Below are 20,163 nucleotides of genomic sequence, written 5' to 3'. Positions count from 1 at the left end.
CCGAGTAACAGATTACCAACTGCGTATGGTTCTGCGTAAAGCATTGCAGAGGATTGGGTTGGACGGGGCGCAGTATGTGACTCATTCTTTTAGGATTGGGGCAGCGACTGAAGCTCACAACAGAGGTTGGTCTCAAGGGGATATTATGCGGCTAGGGTGCTGGTCGTCAGACTGTTTTCAGCGGTATGTGAGAGGGAACGCAGGGGAGGCGCATGCGTCATCCTCCTTATTGTGAGTCTCATTATATTTTTCTCTTTACCGGTTCGGTGGCCGGGCCCCACTCGAAAGAGTTGACTGTTTGGATAGTGGGGCATTCATTCATCAAATTGGCACAGGTTCAGGCATGCCAAAGTTATTTCGGGAACATGTCGGGTTTCAATGAGCATCTTTTTAAAATTGTGTGGAAGGGCAAGGGAGGTAAGCTTTAGAGGGAACTTATACCGTGTTTGAATAAAGCGATGGTGAAGGGCCAGTGCCCGGATATTTTGTTGATACATCTCGGTGAGAATGATCTTTGTGGAGTGAAAGGTGTGGTGTTGCTGAGGGCAATGAAGAGGGATTTGTCCCTGGTAAAGGAGCGATGGTTGGGATGCCATGTTTTGTGGACTGAGTTGGTTCTGCAGAGGATTTGGAGAGGGGCGGTGAACCCTAGAGCTATTGACAGGGCACGGAGGAAAGTGAACTCTGACATTTCTAGGTTTTGTTGCAGTTTGGGGTTCGGGAGAGTGACTCACAAAGAAATTCGTTTTGAGGCGGTGGAGTTTTTTAGGGATGATGGAGTGCATTTATCCAGGCTTGGTATGGACCTGTATTTGCTGGAAATTAGGGAAGTTTTGTCAAGATGCTTGAACGTTCAGAGGCATGGACATGGAGTCTGAAGGTTCTTTCCTATGTTAGGGGGCAGAAAGGGGGGGTAGTTTCCTCCCCCTCTTCTTTCTGGGTGGCAGGGGTTATTTGAATTTTGACAGGTTTGGCAGAGGTTTGTTGATTAATTGTTAAGTTGGGTTATCGACAGGGAAAGGACAGGTTGGTTATTTGTAGTTCGGTTACACAGGTTGGGTGATTAAAAGCTGTAAAGGGGCAGGCAGGGGAGTTTGTTTAACAGACGGGTTGTATTTATAGGTTTATATTGGGTTATACAGTAATGTAATGTTTTGTATTGTTTGAAATGTTGTAATGTAATGTACGGGTGGGGGCGGGTCCAAAGAAATTTAGGGGAGGGGGTGGGTTGCGGGGTTAGGTATGTGGTTTATTTATTGAGGCTTAGTTTTGGAAGGCTTTTGCTGAGGTTTATTTAAATTGTTATGTGCACCTGTTCCAATAAAAGCGGCCTTTTTCACAAAGTTCTTGGTCCATGATCTGCTTCCCCCCGCCCCTCCCTCCCAAGGGGGTCTTGGGGGGGCAGCCGACCGCAGGGAGGTCCCCCCTGGGCAGTTTGGGAGGGGCGGGGGGCTGGCCTCGCGCCGGCCATTTTAGTATTGGGCTTGTTTATTTGTAGCCCAAAATTGTTATGTGCACCTGTTCCAATAAAAGCGGCCTTTTCACACAGTTCTTGGTCCGTGGTCTGCTTCCCTCCCCCACCCCTCCCTCCCAAAGCAGGGGTGCACCTTTCATCAGAGGAGCTGGAGCGCCATTTAAACAACAAAGGTGTTCTGCAGCACAGGATTCTTGTCAGTGTGCTGCAGGGGAGAGGAACTGCATTCCCCAGCTGGCCTGGCCCAGAGGAGGGCTGCACCCTTCGTCAGAGGCACCGGAGCGCCATTTAAACAACAAAGGCATCCCGCAGTGAGGGAGCCTTGTCAGTGTGCCGTGGGGAGAGGAAATACATTCCCCAGCTGCCTCGGCCCAGAGGTGGGCTGCAACATTTGCCAGAGGCGCGAAGCGCCATTGAAACAGCAAAGGCATCCCGACATGCGTGGGTCATGCCCGGGCATGGCCCGGGCGAAGACCAGGCCAAGAGCGGGGCTGGACAAGGCTGGGCTTGGCCACCCCACTTGGCTGCAGACCCTGGATACAGCGGTAGGTGTGCTCACTATTTTACTTTTCAATGGCATTTGATCACTCATCTAAGATGGTAAAATGGAAGATCATGGGTGATAAGGAGGGCTCCCCTAAGAGACCCAATAAGAGACCCAAGGCACCCCCCTCGATTGTTTTTTGGTGCATGCCACAAGGGTACTTGACAATGAAATTATACTGGCAGAACGTTGAATATCAAGGGACATGGGAGATAATAATTTACCTTGTGCAGTTACAAATTCCTGTAATGGTCTTGCAATTGCGCAAAATGAAATCACTCAGCAGGCTGAAATTGCCATCAGGGACTCATTAGTTGCTCCAACTTCTCCTAATCTATCCTCGTTGTCTGCAGGTGAGCCTCCAATGAAGAAGAAGAAGAAAGGCAAACACATAAGCTCTAATCACGTGATAAGCACTAGATCCAAGAAGACCCCGATTGTACAACAATGTGGGGGGAGCACGGTCAATTTAAACTCTTTGTCCTGCACAGACAAGACTCTAACTTCTACCTCTGATTCTATGACCCAGTCAAATCTGAACATTATAATCAGCAAATTTGACTCTACACTGATTACTAGTTCTCACCTCTATTGGATAGACTTAGTTTGGAGGTTTCTGTGTTAAAGCTACAAACTCTATAGAGAGCATCAGTGTATGATAGCATTGCGAGGTCTGCACCGAGTTGTGGGACAATTGAAGGTGAACGCGAGGATGATGGACCCTAGATACAGATTCTAAATCAGTCTTGCTTTGTTGTTCCTTTCATGCCCCCTGGTATTACTCGCAAAAGGGATCACTTCATATGGGTGGGAGAGGTTGGGGATGAAGGACCATCAAAAGACAGCGCCATTAGAGTTGATGATCCTAACAAAAAGTGGTCCCGGGGTATGGTGGATCAGGCCCAACAAAGACGTAGTGGAAGTGATGTAAAAGCAAATTTAGGGGAATCCCTACAAGTTATCAACAAAACAAGTCATTCCCAATCAGGAGAGGACGGATCTTCCACCTGAGTGTTATCATTATGTGGCAATTTAACGAATGTTCCCCACCTACCTGCTAATAAGTATGATTCCACGGGTCAATTGAAACCTAAAGTCTGCCACTGGCTATCACGCAATACCGACTTTACAATCTCTAGCTACCAAGATATTCTATTTGCTAGAAGAGTGGGTTGGGTTGGACCCTTTAGAAAACACATACAGGGTGACTGCACTGTGGTCAATTGCAGATTTCCTGACCTTGCAGAACAACTGATTACATGTGGTGAAAAGTTACATCGTGAGGGTGCAGGCCACGGGATCAGCATTATGCCCCTGGGGTATTTTTATAAACATTGTATGCATAATTGCGCAACCTCGACTGTCAGCGGTTGTTCAACCCAGAATACGCACTGAGGTTACCATCCTATGCAATAGCAACTCATAACAGGTTCAAACCCCTCACTGATCTTGACAGTTTAGATTGACTCCCAAATGATATTGATGAATGTAAAAAGAAGCCACCTAAAGAATTAATAAGTCATCCACAGAGGGATAGCTCTCACAGAGTTAATATCCCAAATAATCAGTTAATAAGTTCATCGCAACGTCAAGCCCAACCTGAGCTAGCCATTAACCCAGGAGGGGGAAAGTAATCAGAGGGCCCTATAATCCATACGTTTAAAAGCCCAGAACAGCAACTTAAAGTAATCTCGTGGAATGTAGGAGGGATAAGGTCCAAACTGTCGGACTCTAACTGGGCCAACCAACTCAGCAGATGGGTGTCATATATGTCTGTTTCAGGAAACGTGGACAACTGAACCAATCTTCTGGGTGGGGTATACTAATTATAGTGTTTAAGCTAGACCATGGCGAAAAGGTCGTTCGGCTGGAGGACTACTTATTTGGGTCAACACAAGTTTGGCCTGTAAAGAAGGCAGGCTAAACATTGAGTTACCAGATATATTAGGACTTGACCGTATATCCCTAAAAGAGGAGTTTGTATTAAGGTTAATAAACATATACAATAGTTTCATCAATCAAAACCAGGAATCTGCCACAATATCATCTTTGACTAATTTTCTAGGGAACTCAGAGAGGAGGCATTACCTCATTCTAGCCGGATACTTTAATGTAACCTATGAACCACTGGACTATGTACAGGATCTCGTCCAAGAGGAAGAATAGCAAGAGGTAAAAAAAAATGCAGATACCTTCCCTCAAGAGATGTACAAAGGTGGGGCAGCAAGTTTTGTCTTTTACTCTAACCTATGGAGTCCGTGCGTGTAATGGGCGGACGCCATCTGATCTAGATGCATCTTTTACCTTTAAAATGGCGAACCTGTAAAGCAGGATCGATTATATAATGGTCGATCCAGATTTGTGGCACAAAGTACAAGACATGACCTTTCCACCCAGATACAATAGTAATCATAATGCATTGGTTATGGGGCTAATTGACATCTCTTTTCTGTTAAACTATGCTGATAGAGTGGCCTTGCCTATAGTCACTTCAAACAATGACAGGCAGATTAAATGGAGCCATGTAGTAACAGTTGAGAAGTCTTTAGCAGCTGTACATGCTGAGGTGCTCTCAACTCTACTTACCCGGAGACAGCTTGATCACGATGCCCCAAGAAGTATGATTACTTTCACCAATCTTTTTAAGACCATTAAGAGCTACTTTGTAGGCAATCCCAGAGCATCTGTTAGGCAGAAGGACGCAGCCTGGTATAATGGGAACTGTAAACACGCTAGAACTGCATTAGTCCTTGCTGTGAAGAATGGCAGTAGCATCGCCATAGCAGAGAGAAGAAGGGCCTACACTAAGGTACAGGCACAGTCTAAGAAAAGATGGGAGGACAAAAACTGGTGCACCCTATTTAGCCGTCAAGAATGAAAGATTGTATGTCATTTTGGCATTTACTGGCCAAAGGAACACTGCATGAGGTAAAAAAAGAGGATTTTTATAATTCAACCACACGTCTGGGAAGAGCATTTTATGCAACTGTATTCAAGGGAGGAAAGGGAATCGGACCTTGAGGCTACTAAGTTTTCAATGCTGTTGCTCATGTGGGGGATATCCAATGCACATTGAAGAGTGCTGAAATCATCCCAATATTTAAGAAAGGGGATTAAGGGCACCCTTCCAATTATAGGCTAATTAGCCTTAAAGAGACCGCATAGACAATGTTTTGCAAGTTGATCTTGACACATGTATACACTTGGATTGAGGAAAATGACATACTGTCACATCTGCAAGCAGGTTTCAGGGCATCCACAAGCACTCTGGCGCAGGTGTTCCGATTACTATTGCTCATTTGGAAGGAGGTTACTATTAGGAAGGGTCACCTCTACACTTTGTTTGTGGAACTTAAACAAGCGTTTGACTCCATAAATCTTTATGGGTTGCACTGAGGGATCTAGCCTTGCTAAGTGGGTTATTAAACTTATAGTGCATTTGCACCAAGATAATTACACTCAGGTGCGGTGGAACCAGGGTGGGTAACTTTCTGGTAAGATAAGAGTGCAAAAAGTAGTCCGCCAAGGTTGTGTTTTAGCTCCAACCCTATTTACTTTATATATGAATGAGCTAATTAGTGAATTATTTTATTGTGGGGGGTGACCCTCCCAAATTTGTGGGCAGACAAATCCTTTCACTCCTATTTGCTGATGATACGTTGTTGATCGCAAAAACACTAATGGGTATGCAGAATATACTAAGTAGATTTGCAACAGCTTGATCGACTTTGGCCTTGAGATCAACTGCACAAAGACTAAACTCATGGCCTTTAACCCCCATAGATCCTTCAAAGGTACATTTTCTTTTAACACTCTATTTATCATTTTCTGACATATACATATCGAAATATCATATTTCACAGTGGTTCATTAACTGACATTAACATTTACAACCACATAAGACCATCGTGTCTAGCCATATACAGAGTATGTAGCAAATCACAATAAAGCATACATTGTTCAACCACTTCATGATGTTCCTCATTTATCAAACCATCCTTCAATGCCCATGCCTGCATCCCCGTTATGTGCCGGAAATATTTACACAATATTTTATTGCCTCTTTCATTCAGCCCACTCCGGTCAGGATTATTCCTGCAGGTGTGTGGTTAGGGGTGAGGGGCTCCAGGTTCTGCAAGTATGCCTCAAGTGGACCCCATATGTTGCTGGGTCGGGACTTGGGTGGGAGCAACGTGGCGTACAATTCGCAGTTTGTGTTGCAGAAGGTAAGACTAGCAAGCCAAGCGTCTGATGTAGGGAGAATTCTGTTGCCCCATCTAATAGCAATCTCACGTTTAGCCAATAGCAGTGCCAGTGCGAGGAACTTGCGCAGTTTCTTTGGCATATTGTAAACATATCCCAGAAGTGACACCTCAGGTGTGGGGTCTATTTCCAGCTGTGTCATCTGGGATATTGTTCGGAAAATGGCTGTCCAGAACTCCCCAATCTTGGGGCACGTCCACGTAAAGTGAGAAAAATCAGCATGTGGGCTGCCACACTTCCAGCAATTGTGGGGCCGGGCTGGGTCAATAGTGTGAAGCTTGGCTGGCGTCATATACGCCCTCCATAAGTATTTAAAATGTATCAGCTTATGCCTACTGTTAAGGGAGACCTCTCTGATTTGTGTACAGCAGAAAGCCCACTGGTCATCCAGGATGGGGTGCCCTAGGTCTCGCTCCCAGGGTGCTTGAATCCCAGCATCCTGTCTCGGCACAAGAGTCCTGCTGGCCTTGTATAACCGCGAGATTAATTGATTCCCATCAGCATTAGATATTAAAAGAGTTAAAGGAGCGAAGGACTGCGGTTCCAGTGGGTATTCCGATATTTTGGCTCATAGTGCCCTGTGCACCCGACTAAAATAAACTGATCCATGAAGATCGCTCCGGCCCCTTTGTCCCCCTTGGTACTATCAAATACATGCCCGTTTGGGAACAGTTTGCCAAACTTAGTCATGGAGTGGGATTTCAGTACTCGCAGAACTAATTTCTCTTCTGTGATAGGGAACCATGGATTAATTGCCATAGGTATTTCCGAGGAATATAGGGAGCTGCTCCCAGTCACTTGCGAGAGTTTACGCCATGCCCAACTCATATTGGACACTGTCTGAATGTTCCCCGGGTCACAAGGAAATCCCTGAGGCACAATAGCATGGAGAGGAGTCGGGAGCACCAGGTCCGCTTCAGGCATACTGTAGGAAATACATGCATCTGGATGATACCATGAGTGAGCAAAGCTGCCCTGCGCCACTAGGTAATACAATCTTAAATCCAAAGTCCCCAACCCTCCCCTTTTGTATGGCAGGGTCATGGTGTCCCATCGTAATCTAGGTCTTTTGCCACCGCATGCTAGTCTGATGAGGTGTGATCTGATGGTATGGAAAAATCTAACTGGAAGTGGGATGGGGATGTTGTGGAACATATATAAGAACTTAGGAAGCACTATCATCTTCATTAGCGCAATTCTACAGGACATGGACAGCGGGAGCCTTATCCAATGTTCAATTTGCACATCTAGGTTGTGTATAGCCGAACTGTAGTTCAGCCTAACAATTTGCTCAGCGTCTCTATGAATCTGAATTCCCAAATACCTGACCGAGTCATGGCACCACTTCAATGGGAATTCACACGCCCATTTGTCAGTGCCAGTCATCAAAGGGAGTAGCTTGGACTTGCTCCAATTGATACCCAATCCCGAATATCCACTAAAGTGGAGAATCTCTCTGATAAGGGGATCTAAATTTTCCTGTGGGCAGTATACATATAGCACGATATCATCCGCGTATAACGAGATGAGGAAGAGGCCCTTATTGAACTGGATACATCTATGAAGGTGTGTTTCCTGAAAGTGTCTAACCAGAGGTCAAGGGCCAGTATATAAAGCAAAGGGGATAACGGACATCCCTGTACGGTGCCATGTGTGAGAGTGAACGGGATGGACAGTGTGCCATTCAAGTGGAGTTGCGCGGTGGGAAAGGCGTAAAGCAACACCCTGAGGTCGATGAAACCCTTGGGGATACCTAGCTTTCTCATCACGGCCCATATGAAGGAACATTCTAAAGAGTCGAATGCCTTTTAAGAGTCTAGCAGGACAGCCGCCACTGGCACCTCTGGGGTAATTCTGTGTAACACAGTGAACAATGTGCGCAGATTTAGCGCTGTGGATCTGTGGGGAACTAAACCCGACTGCACCGGGGATACGATGCGGTGTGGGAGTAATGCCAGTCTCAACGCTATCATTACGGCCAGCATTTTATAGTCCAAGTTCAAAAGAGATAATGACCTATAAGAGCCGCAGCTCATTGGGTTCTTGCCAGGTTTGGGTAGCAAGACAATTACCACCTCACGGAGTCTAGGAGGTAGAGACTTGGGGCCCGATTCACAGAACTAACTTAAGACAAAATCCTAAACTTACTACCATTTTGGTATTCACAGAAGGCACTTACTCATTTCGGTATTCACAGAAGTTAGGAGTCCTAACTTTAGGACTCCTAAATGCCTTCTGTGAATACCGAAAGCCTTAAAATTAGGATTTTTCTCAGTTTAGTAGTAGTATAGTTAGGACTCCTAACTTTAGGACTCCTAAATGCCTTCTGTGAATACCGAAAGTCTTAAAATTAGGATTTTTCTCAATTTAGTAGTAGTAAAGTTAGGACTCCTAACTTTAGGACTCCTAAATGCCTTCTGTGAATACTGAAAGCCTTAAAATTAGGATTTTTCTCAGTTTAGTAGTAGTAAAGTTAGGAGTCCTAACTTTAGGACTCCTAAACTGAGAAAAATCCTAATTTTAAGACTTTCGGTATTCACAGACGGCATTTAGGAGTCCTAAAGTTAGGACTCCTAACTTCTGTGAATACCAAAGTGAGTAAGGGCCCAACTCACAGAACTAACTTAAGACAAAATCCTAAACTTACTACTTTTGGTATTCACAGAAGTAAGGATTTTGCCTTAAGTTTGTCTTAACTTTGTCTTAAGACAGACTTAAGACAGACTTAAGACAGACTTAAGAAAGACTTAAGTTAGGATTTTGTCTTAAGTCTGTCTTAAGTCTGTCTTAAGTTTGTCTTAAGACAGACTTAAGACAAAATCCTAACTTCTGAAATACCAAAAGTAGTAAGTTTAGGATTTTGTCTTAAGTTAGTTCTGTGAATCGGCCCCATAGTGTCTTCTGTGAATACCAAAATGAGTAAGTGCCTTCTGTGAATACGAAAATGGTAGTAAGTTTAGGATTTTGTCTTAAGTTAGTTCTGTGAATCGGGCCCCTGTTTTCCAGGGCTTCATTATATACCTCGAGGACGTACGGGGTAAGTATGTCTTTGTAGTGCTTGTAAAATACGCCTGTGAAGCCATCTAGCCCTGGCTCTGTAGTACCATTTAAGGCCTCTATGATGCTAACTATTTCATCTTTGGAGAATAGCTCCTCTAAGAACTTTTACATATAGTCTTCCAGCCATACTATGGCTATCACATTCAGGTATTCCCTTCAATCTTCGTCATTTTACGCTTTGTGTGTGGTGTATAAGCTGGTATAGTACTGTAGGAACTCCTCCTTGATCTCTGCTATGTCAGTGTGTACCTGTCCATCGTCGGAGTGGATGGATGTAATGTAGACGTTCCCCACGCAAGGTCTCAACAATTGTGCCAGTGTGCGACCCAGCATACCCCCCTCGCCATACCGCCTAGCGGTGCCGTATTTCCCCAGAATTTTTTTTTGCTTTCAGCATCTTCCCTGAACTCGGTCAGCAACAACAGATGACGGGCCTGTCTAGCCGGGTCCGGGTGTTTGAGCTGCTCCTCATCTAATGCTTTTAATTGGTCCTCTATATGAGCAATTGTGCCTCTCAACAACTTCCATAGCCCGGCGTGCTTGGCGATGCATTCCCCCCTTATGTATGCTTTGAATGCCTCCCACAAGGTCGCCCATGTACTGACCGAGCCCACATTGAGATCAAAGTATGTCACTATTGCCTTCAGAATCTCTGCGGAAAATACTGCATCATTTAGAGCCTGCCCCGGAAATCTCCACTGTCTCTCACTACCCTCTGGTCAGTCGGATTTGCATGTCAACAGGCGAGTGGCATGAATACGTTCTGGGCAGATGAAGCATAGACCGGTACCAGGGAGACATGGTGTGCGAGGTCAGCCAGAATTCCAGCCGCGTCTAAGTGTTGTGTGGCGCCGAGTAGTGAGTGTATGCAAGTTTGTTTGGGCCACGTGCATGCCATGTATCGACCAGCCCAATAGAGTCACAAATGTCTCCAAGCACGAGGCTGGCTCGAGGCTTTGCGGCTGGGGAATCTGCAGTACTGTCCTTTTCTGGCAACAGAAAGAGATTGAAATCTTCCCCCAAGCAGATGTAATCTGCGCCTAGGGGGAGTAGCAGGGCATACAGAGTGTGGAAACACTCTGGGTCATCCACATTAGGCGCATATAGACATATTAGAGCGATGTTATATCCCATTTGTCTCCCAGTCACTAAAGTGAAGCGGCTTGCCCTATCGTTATGTGCGCTGTGTAGTTGGAAGGGCAATCGTTTATGTAAAAGCATAGCAGTGCCCCTGGAATATGTACTATAATTCGCAAAATAGTGGTGCGTTCCCCAACTAGAGGCAACTGTGTTGGACGAGGTGGGGGACAAGTGAGTTTCCTGCAGAAACACGATGTCAGCCTTGTGATGCTGCAAATCATTTAAAACATGCTTTCCCTTTCTAGTATTGGTCAAACCCCGCACCTTCCATGTGAGGTAATTAATGTCTGAGACAGTGGAGAGCCTACCCGCCATCATCACATGTGGTCTGAGTTGTAAACTGCACAAGTATGTCAATAGTAGCACATGGTGTGTAACAGTGAACCAATTGTGTCAGAAACAGATAATACCAAACTACGAAAGAAAACCCCAACCCCACCCCCCTGCCACCCACCCATCCCCTCAACCTCAACCTCGACCTAGGGGAAATCCCAAATCCCGATAGTGTTCTTAAGCAAACGTTACTATTACCGAGTATGAACATACCAAGAAGTGTGCAACAGCACTGGGGGGAGGCAACGCCCCACCTTATCACCGTTACTTAAACAAATAATGAAATGAGTTCAGCACGGCCAGTGCCCAGCGATCAATACTTTAACTTCTGGAAAACAAAGGAATGAAGTAAATACACTCAGTACTTATCAACGTGTTGCAATGACAGAGTCTTTCAGCTGGCAGAAAACAGTTCTATACTGGAACCAGAGTCCAGCATTTGGGGCGAGCGCTCTAGCGTGGGCGATTTCCTTGGTGGCCCGATATTTACTTGAGTTCTGAGGAATTCTTGTACCTCCACTGATGAATTGAAAATCCTTGACCTGCCGTTGACATCCACCTTCGATCACGCTTGATGTAGCATTCCATATTTCAGTCCTGCCTTGCGGAATGTGGTTTTGATCGTTGCGAATTTCCAACGGGCCTCTTGCACCATCGTGGTGAAATCGGGGTACAGGGAGATGGAGGAGCCCTGCCATTCTAGTGGTCTAGTGCCATCGGCAAGGCTGTATCCCTGTCCTTAAAGTTTAGAAGCCGTGCCATGATGGGGCAGGGGGATAGTCAGGGTTGGGCTGGGAACCGAGGGACCTGTGTGCTCTTTCAACAACAAAGGTGGTGATGAAGGATTTCCTCCCGAATAAATCAGTTAAGAGACCCTCCACAAAACCATCCAGTCAACCTCTTTTTGTTGATTCAGGCACTCCCATGATGCAAATGTTGTTAAGCCTCCCCCTAGCTTCAAGGTCCTCGTTCTTTATGGAGATATTCTTCAGGAGGCCTTCCATTGTCTCCAACCGCTTGGTAGCTTGAGCTGAGCCATCCTCTAAGTCCGAGATTCTGCCTTCTAGCCTTTAGTCATGCTGATCCAGTCTTTCCCCATCTTGTCCAGCCATTTGTCAAGCACATCAAAGCAAGTATCCAGGGCCTTAAAGCCTGCTTTGAGTTCAGCCATGAGTGCCTCGTTGCCTTGTGTAGGGGGCAATGGTGGGGTGGTGATATTGTCTCCTCCCTCCGCCATCATGGTGTTTGTAGAATCTGTCCCGCCGCCATCCTTTTCAAAGTTTAAATTCCTCTGCTTTGGATCCCCTTTGCCCATGAACTTGGGAAAACGCCTCAAGTAAGTGGTGGCGCGATAAACCTAGTGCAGTTGCGCCTGGCGTTCCCCGAGTGTGTCTCCCAAAGGGCGAACTGTCCCTGAGGCAACGAGTCCCCTTTTTTTTACCCCCGCTGATGTCAAGCACGGTGGCCCTCGGTAGCGTGGTCTTGCAGATGTCAGTGGGGCTTTCTGGTTATGATGCCCACACTGGTATACCAGTGTGGTTAGCGCGGGTCACTTCCGCTAAGGACACCTGCTTCACCTCTAGGTTTTGTACCGCCCTGTGGGTCAAAGAGATGACGTAGCTACCATTGAGGTTATGATGAGGGCTCCAACCCGCATAGTAGAGGTAATTCCAGAGTCTGATAAAGTAGGCGATCACCAGGCCCGAGGCGTGGCTTTCGGTCTTCCATGGCGCCGGGGTGTCGGGCGGGCCTACCTTCTACTTGCTGGGCTGCCTGATGAGTCCTGGCTGCTCCGTGGTGTCTATGCAGTGCAGGTTGCAAAGTGTCTCGGGGTATGTTGTGGCGCTGCCTGTCCGTGAATAAGTCCATCAGCGTCCGAGTTGAGTGAGGGCCGCCCTCTGCCCTCGACGGCGTCCGAGATTCACCCAAGCCTGCGCCTTAGCAGTGCGTTGCAGGCCTCAGTACACACTTTGGGGGTGTAGCGGTTCCCGACATCGGAGATCGTGCAGAGTGGCATTGATGTGCTCAGGATTCCATAGACGATGCTGTTGCCCTATCGCGGTGGTGCATTGCAGTGTGCAGGCTCAAGGATGGCTGTTGTTTCCGGAGATATCGGCGGAGCTCCATCACTACGCGGCCATCTTGGTCCGCGGTTCGGCCACGCCCCGTCCTTCAAAGGGAAGTTGAGGCTGGGTTCAAATATCCTTAAACAAGTCAAGGTTTTCGATTACCTAGGGGTCAGACTGACTAGCAATTTGACATAGTCTCAACAAATTCAAAAGAGTAGCCTTGCACTTCAGCACGTAGGCACCGCAGTAGTTAAAATACTCAATCGATCTGTCTATCGCCCCATTTCACCAGCAATTGAGATACATCAAGCTAGAGGACTGTGTGTTGCTCTCTATGGTACTGAGTTCTGGGGCATGGAGCAGACGTAGAGCTGATAGTTGGCACAAAATAAATGTATAAGATCATTATTAAATATTCCAACAAGCGCGCCATTAGTGCCAGCCCAGCCGGATCTTGGGTTAAAGAGCATTACACATGTATCAGAGCTGAAGGTTTTAGTGTCTGGGCTAGTTTATGGACTAGTACAACTCAGATCCCAGTTAAAGAAGATGTAGCTGAAATACTAATCCTTGATAAAGCAGCTGGACGAGTGAAGTGGCTCAGGGAGGTTAGGCAATGGCTGCTGAGATTGGGAGGGACGTGGGAGGATCCCAACTACCTGACGAAAGAAGCTGTTCCTCTTTTAAAAGCGAAGTTTTGGAATTACATTCAGGATTTCTGTTTTAATGCCGTAGTATCTGGGACTTTAACCTTAAGGTTCCTAGATTTTAAATGTACATTTTTCCTTGAGGCAGTTATGGATGAGATCGAACCCCCACATGCACTTGCACTTTACTTACAATTTAGATTTGGAATTTTGCCCTTGAATTACAGTAGAAGTGAATGGAAGTATGCTACTATAACTCCATTGTGCCCTGTGTGCAGCCTCAGTCCCAAAACTGTAGACCATTTTATGTTTTTTTGTCCCATTTATGTTCAGGTTAGGAAAAAGTGGATAATCCCGGCATGTCGTCTATTATCCTTCACACGACCAGCAGAAGCTCTGGGAGTGTTAAGATCAGAAACCACAAAATGGCTAGTGTTCGCTTTAACAAGATACTTGCTATAGGCCTGGCGCATTAGGATTAAGTTACTAACCATTACTAAGTAATATGGTTCTAACATGAGTGCACCCAGGAGTGGTTTCTCTATTTTTTTCAATTTTTTCTTCTAAAAGAGGAAGGAGAGGGGAAGAAAAGGTAGAATGGAAGAAGGAGAAAAGAAGAAAGAGGACAAAAAAAAACCAATATTACAATTTGAGTAAAATATAGTACATTTTTGGAGAGGTTAAAGTTGTTGACAGGGTTTTAATCCTAGGGATGTACTCATTTAAGTGTACGGCAACATGAGGAATTGAATAAATCATTGGATGATTGGACGAAGGGTCCACAAGCCTTATGGCACCCAGGTTCCTTGGGCACAGCTTTCATTTTAGTGATGAAAATTTTATACTTTTTATATATTTTTATACTATGCTTATTCCATATAATTGTGATCCTTTTACTGGATGTCTATATTTTTAGCATTGTATGATTTCTTTTTGTAAGGAAGATTGTTCTGTATATTCTTATATGAATGATCAGGTGAGCAGTCTAAATATCGAGTTTTAAATTTCGACCTACAAGTATATCGAGTTGTAAATATCGTAGGTAAAGAATATCTAAGTCAAGAATATCGATGGACAGAATATCGACCCCAAGGTAAGTATTATCGAAGTTAATAATATCGAAGTCATTAATATAGATGTAAGTAATATCGTAATCAAAAATTTCGATGTCAAGAATATCTATATTTTATTAGTGTAATGTATTTTAATATGTATTGTATTTGTATGTTAAAGATTATTGTAATGTATTTTAATACATTTAAAAATAAATGTTTAGAGATTAATAATTATTTAAAATATAATTTAGCGTTTTAGTATCAGAGCGGGTTGTGGGTTTATAGGGGAATAGAGTGGGAAGTAATTTAATTATAATTAATTAATTAATATGTATTGTTTAATTGGTATTTATGATTAATTAATTGTTAATTAATTACTAATTGTTAATTAAATATATTAATTGATTAATTAATTGTTAATTAATTAATTGTAAATTAATTTTATTAATTGGTTAATTATATAAGTTATAATTAGTTTAATATTAATATTTATTTATTGGTATTGTTAATTAATTGTTAATTACTAATTAATTGGTGATTTAATTTTATTAAGTGATTAATTGATGATTAAATTAATTATGTGAATTTTTATGTGTTGGGGGTTTATAGGGGAATAGGGTGGGATGTAATTAAATTCAAATAATTACTGATAATTTTTATTTATTTGTAATTAATAATAATTAATTGTTAATTATTATTAATTGGTAATTAATTGTTATTAGTACGTTAAATATAGTAAATATAAATAATTTATTATTTCATGTTATTTGTTGTTATTGCTAATTAATGTATTGTTAATTAATAATTTGTGAATAATTGTAATTTGGTAGTTAATATGTATAAATTTGTAAATAATCAGTATATTAATTATAAAGAATGTATTATTAATTGTAAATAATAGATAAACTGATATTTAAATGTATTGTGTATTTTGTATGTGTAGTGTGTTGTGTGTTAAAGGGGGAATAGTGTGGGATGTAATTTAAAGTTATTTATATAAATATTTATTTTAAATAATTGGTATTTAATAATACATATTTTGTAAATTAATTATTAATATGCTATTTTTTTATAACTAATTATTTAATTGGTTATTATGTTTATAGAATCCCTATGCTATCCAGTGCTTTCCCAACTATTTTACTATCTGGAGTTGAAATAGTAATTTTTAACCCTACGCTATCCAGCGCTTTCCCTACTGTTTCACTTACTGGAGTGGGAATAGTAATTTGTACCCCTACGCTATCCAGCGTTTTCACTACTGTTGCACTCTCTGGAGTGGGAATAGTAATTTTTACTCCTACGCTATCCAACGCTTTCCCTTCTGTTGGACTCACTGGAGTGGGAATAGTAATTTTTACCCTTACGCTATCCAACGCTTTCCCTACTATTGCACTCTCTGGAGTTGGAATAGTAATTTTTACCCCTACGCTATCCAGCGCTTTCCCTACTGTTGCACTCTTTGGAGTGGGAATAGTAATTTGTACCCCTACGCTATCCAACGCTTTCCCTACTGTTGCACTCTCTGGAGTTGGAATAGTAATTTTTACCCCTACGCTATCCAGCGCTTTTCCTACTGTTGCACTCTCTGGAGTTGGAATAGTAATTTTTACCCCTACGCTATCCAGCGCTTTCCCTACTGTTTCACTTACTGGAGTGGGAATAGTAATTTTTACCCCTACGCTATCCAGCGCTTTTCCTACTGTTTCACTTACTGGAGTGGGAATAGTAATTTTTACCCCTACGCTATCCAGCGCTTTTCCTACTGTTTCACTTACTGGAGTGGGAATAGTAATTTGTACCCCTACGCTATCCAGCGTTTTCACTACTGTTGCACTCTCTGGAGTGGGAATAGTAACTTTTACCCCTACGCTATCCAACGCTTTCCCTACTGTTGGACTCACTGGAGTGGGAATAGTAATTTTTACTCCTACGCTATCCAACGTTTTCCCTACTATTGCACTCTCTGGAGTTGGAATAGTAATTCTTTTCCCTACTCTATCCAACACTTTCCCTACTGTTGCACTCTCTGGAGTGGGAATAGTAATTTTTACCCTTACGCTATCCAACGCTTTCCCTACTATTGCACTCTCTGGAGTTGGAATAGTAATTTTTACCCCTACGCTATCCAACGCTTTCCCTACTGTTGCACTCTTTGGAGTTGGAATAGTAATTTTTACCCCTACGCTATCCAGCGCTTTCCCTACTGTTTCACGTACTGGAGTGGGAATAGTAATTTGTACCCCTACGCTATCCAACGCTTTCCCTACTGTTGCACTCTCTGGAGTTGGAATAGTAATTTTTACCCCTACGCTATCCAACGCTTTCCCTACTGTTGCACTCTTTGGAGTTGGAATAGTAATTTTTACCCTTACGCTATCCAACGCTTTCCCTACTGTTGCACTCTTTGGAGTTGGAATAGTAATTTTTACCCCTACGCTATCCAGCGCTTTACCTACTGTTTCTCCTACTGGTGTGGGAATAGTAATTTGTACCCCTACGCTATCCAACGCTTTCCCTACTGTTGCACTCTCTGGAGTTGGAATAGTTATTTTTACCCCTACGCTATCCAGCGCTTTTCCTACTGTTGCACTCTCTGGAGTTGGAATAGTAATTTTTACCTTTACGCTATCCAACGCTTTCCCTACTATTGCACTCTCTGGAGTTGGAATAGAAATTTTAACCCTACGCTATCCAACGCTTTCCCTACTGTTGCACTCTTTGGAGATGAAATAGTAATTTTTACCCCTACGGTATCCAACATTTTCCTTACTGTTTTTGTTGGAGTTGGACTAGTAGTTTTATTGTGTCTGATATTTCATATGTTTTGTATTATTTTTGCTATTGTAATATATAATTAATAATAAAAATTATTCACATTAAAAATATTGATTATTATTTGCTATATCTAATTATTAAATATTTATTAATGTTATTATTTTATGTGTATAGATGTATTGGTAATTTTTAAAAACATTTAATAATTTATACGTTACAGAAATTATTAGTAAAATTAATTATTAAGTAAGTATATATATTATATATTATATGTATATGTTTAATTAAAGTTTTATTAAATTATATATATTAATTATACATTTTAAATATTATACAATATATTTAATTATGTTTATTTAATTTCTAAGTATAATTTGGTTTATTTTACATATATTTTTAAAGTAAAAGAAAAACGATATTTTTAATAACGATATTTTTGACATCGATATTTAATTTTCGATATTTTTGTACTTACCATGTTGTAGATAGGATGTCGATATTCTTGACATCGATATTTTTGTTGCGATATATTTGTAGGTCGATTTTCTGTCTGTCGAAATTATGTCATACAACCGAATGATCATTAATTGCTCGAATAAAGTTACTACTACTACTGTTTAGCCACGATAAGATGTAAATACAAACACTGCTCGATAGTTCCTAGGCCCTTCTGGAAAATGTACTGAATCCGGGATATAATGTTACTCTCTCTTGAACACAAGAGAAGTCTTTCTAAGACTACTCTGCCAACTATTTTAGTGGTGGAGTCGAGCAGAGATATCGGGCGGAAGCACCTCGGATCGTTGGCATTCCCATTCTTAAAAATGGCTGCAACAATTGAAAGGCTCCAAGATGGTAAAATTCCCTCACTGCAAACCGTGTTAAAAAACAGAAATGAGTATTGGTGCCCAAAATCCTGGGTCCTCCTTAATTAAATCCATAGGCACCCCGTCCGGGCCTAGTGCTTTTTTTACTCGGACTGTCGTGGATGGCTTTAAGGACTTCCTCCTCCTTAAAGGACAAATTGCCACAAGAGAATTCTTCAGACAATCCCTCATCTATGGTCACAGTTTCGGAGGAGTAAACAACTGAAAAATGATCTAACCACACCTCCCAAGTAACGTGGACCATGACTATGCCCAGGGGCTGGACCGATGACATTCCTGCCTGCACCACCTTCCAAAATGCCCTGGAGTCTTTGGTCTGGCAGGCTACCACTATTACCTCCCACTTCTCATCCTTGATTGCCAATTTTCTCTTATTTAGTGCCAAGGCATAAACTTTCCTGCAAGCTGCAATTAAAATCTGATTTCTAGGGATTAGCTTTTTGGCCTTCTGTAGATTATCGCCCACCACTATGCATTCATTGTCAAACCATGGCTTGTCCTGATTGGGAGACCTGCCCGTGGTCCTTGTCAGAAAGCCTTTGACACAGACATAAGTTCCCCAAAGTCCAGGCCTTGCGCATTTGACAAACAAAGACTCACTAAATCCATACTACAGTCCATGATGTGATTCATAACTAGGTTCATTGAGCCAGACCAGTCTCCGACCAGTGTTTTTAATAGTTAGTGCCTGACTTCTTCCAGCATACTGGCGCATCATAGGTAATCTGCCACAAAATGAGATTATGGTCACTAAACACTGAAGAGCAGACCTCACCCCCCATGATGAATGGAAGTAGACTCCGTGATGTGAAGGCATAGTCAATTGTAGACCTAATCCCCTCCTGGTGAATGTAGGTATGGTTGTTGTGGCACTGGAGGAAACTACATTCTCTAGATCATGGGCCGCCCAATGTGGGTACACTAAACAGCCCCTGGAGTTCATGGCATCAAGAACTGCTTCCATAATGAGGGGATCAAGAATTGATGGCGAAAAATGCAGCGATGTGCCCAATTTTGCAATAAAATCGCCTGCCAAGAGTAGATTGAAGGGTCTGCTGGCCTGAGACTCCCTATCAGTAAAAGAGCCAATCAATGAAAACAAGCCCTGGAAAAGCAAATCACACCTTGATGAAAGCCATTATTATAGAAGTTCACTACATAAATCATGAATTTCTTTTTTGATAGCCAACTTTATTGATTTTTGTAAGGGTCATTCGTAAAAAGACAAAAGACCGACAGCAAGTTCAGAACATATGAGAAATGTAGTATCCTTACGGGGTTTTACATGACCTTGATGAACAATAAGAAGCAGAATAGCACCCAGTGCATCTCGCAAGTGTCGAAGGAGAGCATTAGTCTTCTTTCACCCCCACCCATTTACCCCACACCTTACGATATTTCTTCAGACATCCCCTGACCTCGTACAGGGGCCGCTTCTGTGCCGCGCACCAGTCCACCCCCCTGCGCCACCGTGACATGGCGGGGGCAGTCAAGTTCAGCCAATTCGCTGCAATGTCCCTCTTGGCCACCATCATGGCTGTATTCAGAAAAAGTTTGTCGGCTCTAGAACCATCCAGCCCTTCAGTGATTCCCAGGAGTACATTTGTCGGGTTCAGAGGTACTTCCCAGCCTAGTGTAGTGTAGTTCCTATTTCCCTTATAGGCTCTGCGCATTGGAATAATATACACTATAGTTTTTGCATAGGACTAAGGTCAGTATGTTCCTATCGAGTACATTAAACTTAATTACTTGTGTGTGCCAGCTAACTCAGAGGTCACTAGAAACTTGTCGAATGAACAAGAAGGGATTAGTTTCTGACAACCGCATAAACATGACAACTTTGTTTCCCTTAGAATCGTAACACGTTTCAGAATCGTGGAAACAATAGATAACAGTTTCACTCAGTCAATCGT

The sequence above is a fragment of the Triturus cristatus genome, chromosome 6 (genome assembly GCF_964204655.1).
Source record: "Triturus cristatus chromosome 6, aTriCri1.1, whole genome shotgun sequence".
Classification (NCBI taxonomy): domain Eukaryota; kingdom Metazoa; phylum Chordata; class Amphibia; order Caudata; family Salamandridae; genus Triturus; species Triturus cristatus.
This window is presented reverse-complemented; position numbering follows the sequence as displayed.